This window comes from Xenia sp. Carnegie-2017, unplaced genomic scaffold, assembly GCF_021976095.1.
Source record: "Xenia sp. Carnegie-2017 unplaced genomic scaffold, XeniaSp_v1 HiC_scaffold_3, whole genome shotgun sequence".
Classification (NCBI taxonomy): Eukaryota; Metazoa; Cnidaria; class Anthozoa; order Malacalcyonacea; family Xeniidae; genus Xenia; species Xenia sp. Carnegie-2017.
The window spans coordinates 5,506,340-5,512,946 of record NW_025813493.1 but is presented as its reverse complement, the minus strand read 5'-3'; the positions used below and the strand labels follow the sequence as shown (position 1 = coordinate 5,512,946).

Genomic DNA, 6,607 nt, shown 5'->3' with positions numbered 1-6,607 from the left:
TGAAAACAGACGTTTTAACTTTACCCCTAAAATGCATTTATGATCGATTTGCAATTTGATTAATTTGATTGGTTGAATTCAGATCTGTTTTGCACAGACTAATGACAACACAGCTATTGACCAATCAGAACCAAATTTAACTGTCTTTACTTATAAATTGAATTCTAATTACGTGAATGCCAACTTTATGTTGGTTTCACTTAAATGCTCACTTTAAACAAGCTTAAGTCAGTTCCAATGTAACATAAACCACTAATTGTTATCTATTTAGATTTTAATTCACTTAATCAGCAGAGACTTTCGAGAAACGCCCTTCTTGAGTTAGCTAATAATTTGTACATTTGAATACAAGACCTTGTCAAGCATTTCCCATATTTTAATAGTTCAAGCAGTCTTCAAAGAATTTTCATGAAGTCACGTAAGCTTGCAACATAAGTTAAAAGATCTAGAACGACCAACTTACCGATACATTTCTTTTTGGATTTGTCAAGTTTGAATCCATTGGAGCATAGGCATTCGTAGGAGCCTGGGATATTTATGCATGAGTGATCTTTGCCACAAGGAGAAGACTGACATTCGCCGATATCTAATGTTTCACAATAAAGTTGTTTGAAAATGTGTACCATAAATTAAGCAATTTTATGTCTAATTTAAAGATGTGTAATAAATAAATATGAAATTTTTTGTTTAATTTATTACTTTTAGATATTTCTTAATTGATTTTACGAGAATGTAAAAACATAATTGTCCTAATATTTTAATACGTGTATTTGATATGAACAAATCAACATCTAAAACTTCTAATAAATTCTGTAACAAATGAGTATAGTGAGATCTGTGACTTTTGGGACTGTATGTATTAGTAATTTATTTGTAACGTTTGATTTTTAAAACAAGAATGAGTCTATTAACAGAATACATTAATTAACGATCATTTACGGTACAAGATATAAGATTGCTCACCAAGGGCTACAAGCAGAACCACATATAAAGAAAGTTAAATCTGGCAGTGGGATTGCTAAGGCGGCATTTATGATATAAATCAAACCTAGTTCTTACATAGCTAATAGGAATATGAATTATGAAGTGTGACGTGTACCCACGACGATTGCTATTTTGAATTATTTTCATCATTAATAAAAAAAAACGAAAAACAACTTAGCCATTCAAAGCAATGAGATTAGCTTTGGAAAAATTCACACAACAGGGCATATTAATTATCTCATAATGTAGTTGCAAGTGTCGGAAATTTTGAGTTTGTTAATTCAAGATGTTGGATTATCTTTCAAAAGAAAACGCATCGACTAACAAAATTATACGAAATTAAAGCATATCATCTATACCAAACAAGCTCGACGAATTACCCGCAATAAATACTTTAAAAAATTTTTTTACAAGAAGTGGAAAAATCATATTTGATCCAAGCATGTCGTCATTGATATGCATATCTTGGTATGAAAAGCAGCGGTATTTGGAGACGTTGCATCTTGCCGTAAAATTAAAAAAAAATATTATTCAATCAAGCCTTATTCATTGTTCCATCAAGCACTGTTCATTTTCAAATTTATTGTTTTCTAAGTAAATCAACACACAAAAACCAACAAAACAAGACTAAATACAAGCAGGTTGGCTATAACCAGGTCCAAACCTAGAACGTTGATTGGAGGGTTAAATATTCATATTTGTGCGAATATTCATGTTTTGTGAACTAATGTGCTCAGCAGTAGGGCGTGACAGACAAAGAAGTTATGTAAATAGGTATGGCTAAGAAGATATGGCATTTTCATTATGCCTAAAAGCAGGTCTTTTGAATTTATATAAGTTTGGGGAGGCTTCATCTAAGGTTCCGTTTTTGACACATTTACTCGGGCAAAGACTATTACTAAACATAACTCTCAATTATCTTTGATATTTAAGTGACCATTCCCTGCATACCAGCTCTTTATTGATTTGAAATCTTAAGTATGAACCAAGATATACTTGCAATTTTTCAGATTGGCCAAATTTCGTACCACATTAATTTTAGTTGAATATGTTAAATTTTTTTTGGCGATAAGAGAATTATTTGTCTTCAAGCCATTAACATTTCACCTTGGGCCATTGATTGAATAACTATTAGTTGCACAAAAAGTTCGGAATTCGCTTTTAGTGCTCAACAGTCTGCTACATGGTCGAATGAGTTATCTAGTTCTAACATTTTTTTGGCAGGAAAACAATAACTAAAGAATGCACCCATTTTACTACAAAATAGTACATTTATGTTAAGTACCTAATGTATTGATAATTATAGAAGCTACTCACAGTTTAAATTACGTCTCTCACGTTGGCAGATGAAGTTAAAGTCTTGCCAACATCCAACGTCATTCCACTTGGATTTATAATAGTTGTCATAAATTACAACGCAGTCCTCTATGCCAAATCTTTCGTGACTAGGTTCTCCCGGATACCATAATGTGAAACTGGCTTGCCATTTTGAACTGTGTAGAACTGATTGTCGCTTTTATTGCGAAACAAACCAATAAAATGAACTTTAAGGAGTTTTTTTAAGATGATTCTGGATATGGCATTATTCTCAGCATTATTCTTTGGAACAGCAAGATCTCCTCCCTTCTGCTGACAAAGTTTTCTTGCTTTATTCCATGTTGCTGCTTTTGCACTGAAGAAATAACAAGATGATTCTATATGCAACCAACCAGAAGGACAGCTTGCTAGACGAATGAAAATATAAATAAGACAAAAATAACAAGTAATTGTTTTCAGAATGATTTGTATGAATAGAATAGAATATTTAATATGCACTTTTTAACTGTAAAAGCTGATTGAAAATGCTTAAACAGGCATGATTGTGTTTTGCAGACGGATGTTGTTTAAAACAAGTCTTTCAATACCTAAAGGGTTTTTAAGGAATGAGGAGAGTCTTTGAGCTGGTTTTGTAGAGTAGCCACAAGTTGCAGAGTAAAGTATAATACAATACAATCCTTAAAAAAATTGTATAGAAATTGTAAAAGAAATAATAGAAATTGATTGTGAAGCTTATGTAGTCTGTCTAACACTTGACATTTTAATCATAAATGGAAACCTTTGTGTTTAAATGGATGGTTATAATAATCGTTAAGTGTTGATGTGGATTTGTTTAGTATTTATATTGTGCATAATAAACTGTCTGTTTTAGACTAAAAACTAATTCATTCCATCATATTGTATTCCAGATAGAAATAATAAAATAAGGAAATCATAACACCAAAAATGTGCATGAGCTTGAGCTAAGCTGTCAAATATAGCTCATTTTTACGCCAATCTACTTTCTTTTTATGTGCTTGCTGTTGTCATTGTTGATTGATTGATAAACTTTAATTAAAATAATTAATTAGCTTTTTCAGCAATAGCTACATGAAAAATAGCAATTGCACTTTAACACTACACATAATTTTTTGACCATATGTGTTAACTCAAATGACAGATGAAATATTTTAAACCAACAACCTAAGAATATTATAAACAATTACGTGGCCTTTAGTTAAGAAATAGAAGTTGTTTAATGTATTTGCACAGGCTTATGCCATCCCAGAGGAGACGTTTGGAAGTTAGAGGTTGAGAGCTGATCGAGAATTCGAAAGTTCTCACAAAACGTCTCTAAGGTTTGTATAAGCCAGTGCAAACACGAAAACATCATTTATTTCTTTTATAAAGCAACAATAAAGTGAAACAGAGAAATTGAAAACAGACGTTTTAAATTTACCCCTAAAATACATTTATGATCGATGTGCAATTTGATTGATTTGATTGGTTGAATTCATATCTGTTTTGCACAGACTAATGAAAACACAGCTATTGACCAATCAGAACCACATTTCACTGTCTTTACCTTTAAATTGAATTCTAATTAAGTGAATGCCAACTTTATGTTGGTTTCACATAAAATGCTTATTTTAAACAAGCTTAAGTCAGTTCTAATGTAACATAAACCACTAATTGTTATCTATTTAGATTTTAATTCACTTAATCAGCAGAGACTTTCGAGAAACGCCCTTCTAGAGTTAGCTACTAATTTGTACATTTGAACACAAGACCTTGTCAAGCATTTCCCATATTTTAATAGTTCAAGCAGTCTTCAAAGAATTTTCATGAAGTCACGTAAGCTTGCAACATAAGTTAAAAGATCTAGAACGACCAACTTACCGATACATTTCTTTTTGGATTTGTCAAGTTTGTATCCATTGGAGCATAGGCATTCATATGAGCCTGGGATATTTATGCATGAGTGATCTTTGCCACAAGGAGAAGACTGACATTCGCCGATATCTAATGTTTCACAATAAAGTTGTTTGAAAATGTGTACCATAAATTAAGCAATTTTATGTCTAATTTAAAGATGTGTAATAAATAAATATGAAATTTTTTGTTTAATTTATTACTTTTAGATATTTCTTAATTGATTTTACGAGAATGTAAAAACATAATTGTCCTAAAATTTTAATGCATGTATTTGATATGAGCATATCAACATCTAAAACTTCAAATAAATTCTGTAAAAAATGAGAGTATAGTGAGATCTGTGATTTTTGGGACTGTATGTACTAGTAATTTTTTTGTAACATAACTTTCTAGATTCGTTTAGACAAATATTTTTGTAAATCATTCAGACTACGTTTGATTTTTAACAATAAGAATGAGTCTATTAACAGAATACATTAATTAACGATCATTTACTGTACACGATAGAAGATTGCTCACCAAGGGCTACAAGCAGAACCACACATAAAGAAAGTTAAATCTGGTAGTGGGATTGCTAAGGCGGCATTTATGATATAAATCAAACCTAGTTCTTACATAGCTAATAGGAATATGAATTATGAAGTGTGACGTGTACCCACGACGGTTGCTATTTTGAATTATTTTCATCGTTAAAAAAAGCAAAAAACAACTTAGCCATTTAAAGCAATGAGAGTAGCATTTGAAAAATTCACACAACAGGGGCGTATTAATTATCTTATCCTGTCGTGACAAGTGTCGGAAATTTTGAGTTTGTTAATTCAAGATGTTGGATTATCTTTCAAAAGAAAACGCATCGACTAACAAAATTATACGAAATTAAAGCATATCATCTATACCAAACAAGCTCGACGAATTACCCGCAATAAATACTTTAAAAAATTTTTTTACAAGAAGTGGAAAAATCATATTTGATCCCAGCATGTCGTCATTGATATGTATATCTTGGTATGAAAAGCAGCGGTATTTGGAGACGTTGCATCTTGCCGTAAAATTTAAAAAAAAGAATACTCAATCAAGCCTTATTTATTGTTCCATCAAGCACTGTTCAATTTCAAATTTATTGTTTTCTAAGTAAATCAACACAGAAAAACAAACAAAACAAGACTAAATACAAGCAGGTTGGCTACGACCACGTCCAAAACTAGAACGTTGATTGGAGGGGGGTTTTGAATATTCATATATGTGCGAATATTCTTGTTTTGTGAACTAATGTGCTCAGCAGTAGGGCGTGACGAATAAAGAAGTTATGTAAATTGGAATGGCTAAGAAGGTATGGCATTTTCATTATGCCTAAAAGCAGGTCTTTTGAATTTATATAAGTTTGGGGAAGCTTCATCTAAGGTTCCGTTTTTGACACATTTACTCGGGCAAACCTATTACTAAACATGGCTCTCAATTATTTTTGATATTTAAGTGACCATTCCCTGCATACCAGTTCTTTATTGAATTGACATCTTTAAGTATGAACAAATATATACTTGCAATTTTTCAGATTGGCCAAATTTGGTACCACATTGATTTTAGTTGAATATGTTAAACTATTTTTGGCGATAAGAGAATTATTTGTCTTCAAGCCATTAACATTTCACCTTGGGCCATTGATTGAATCACTATTAGTTGCACAAAAAGTTCAGAATTCGCTTTTAGTGCTCAACAGTCTGCTACATGGTCGAATGAGTTATCTAGTTCTAACATTTTTTTGGCAGGAAAACAATAACTAAAGAATGCACCCATTTTACTACAAAATAGTACATTTATGTAAAGTACCTAATGTATTGATAATTATAGAAGCTACTCACAGTTTAAATTACGTCTCTCACGTTGACAGATGAAGTTAAAGTCTCGCCAACATCCAACGTCATTCCACTTGGATTTATAATAGTTGTCATAAATTACAACGCAGTCCTCTATGCCAAATCTTTCGTGACTAGGTTCTCCCGGATACCATAATGTGAAACTGGGCTAGCCATTTTGAACTGTGTAGAACTGATTGTCGCTTTTATTGCGATACAAACCAATAAAATGAACTTTAAGGAGTTTTTTTAAGATGATTCTGGATATGGCATTATTCTCAGCATTATTTTTTGGAACAGCAAGATCTCCTCCCTTCTGTTGACAAAGTTTTCTTGCTTTATTCCATGTTGCTGCATTTGCACCGAAGAAATAACTAGATGATTCTATATGCAACCAATCAGAAGGACAGCTTGCTAGACGAATGAAAAAATAAATAAGACAACAATAACAAGTAATTATTTTCAGATTTGCACGAATAGAATAGAATATTTAATATGCACTTTTAAACTGTAAAAGCTGATTAAAAATGCTTAAACAG

At 31.6% G+C, this 6,607-nt stretch overlaps 1 long non-coding RNA gene across 1 annotated transcript; it reads right to left on the bottom strand.

Moving 5' to 3' along the window:
• Positions 1–508: 508 nt before the first annotated feature.
• LOC124454289 lies at positions 509–6,351 on the bottom strand. Its single transcript, XR_006951378.1, has 3 exons — positions 6,075–6,351; positions 4,180–4,302; positions 509–586 (listed from the first exon to the last, which is right to left on the bottom strand). It is a non-coding gene; the product is annotated as an uncharacterized LOC124454289 (long non-coding RNA).
• Positions 6,352–6,607: the final 256 nt, after the last annotated feature.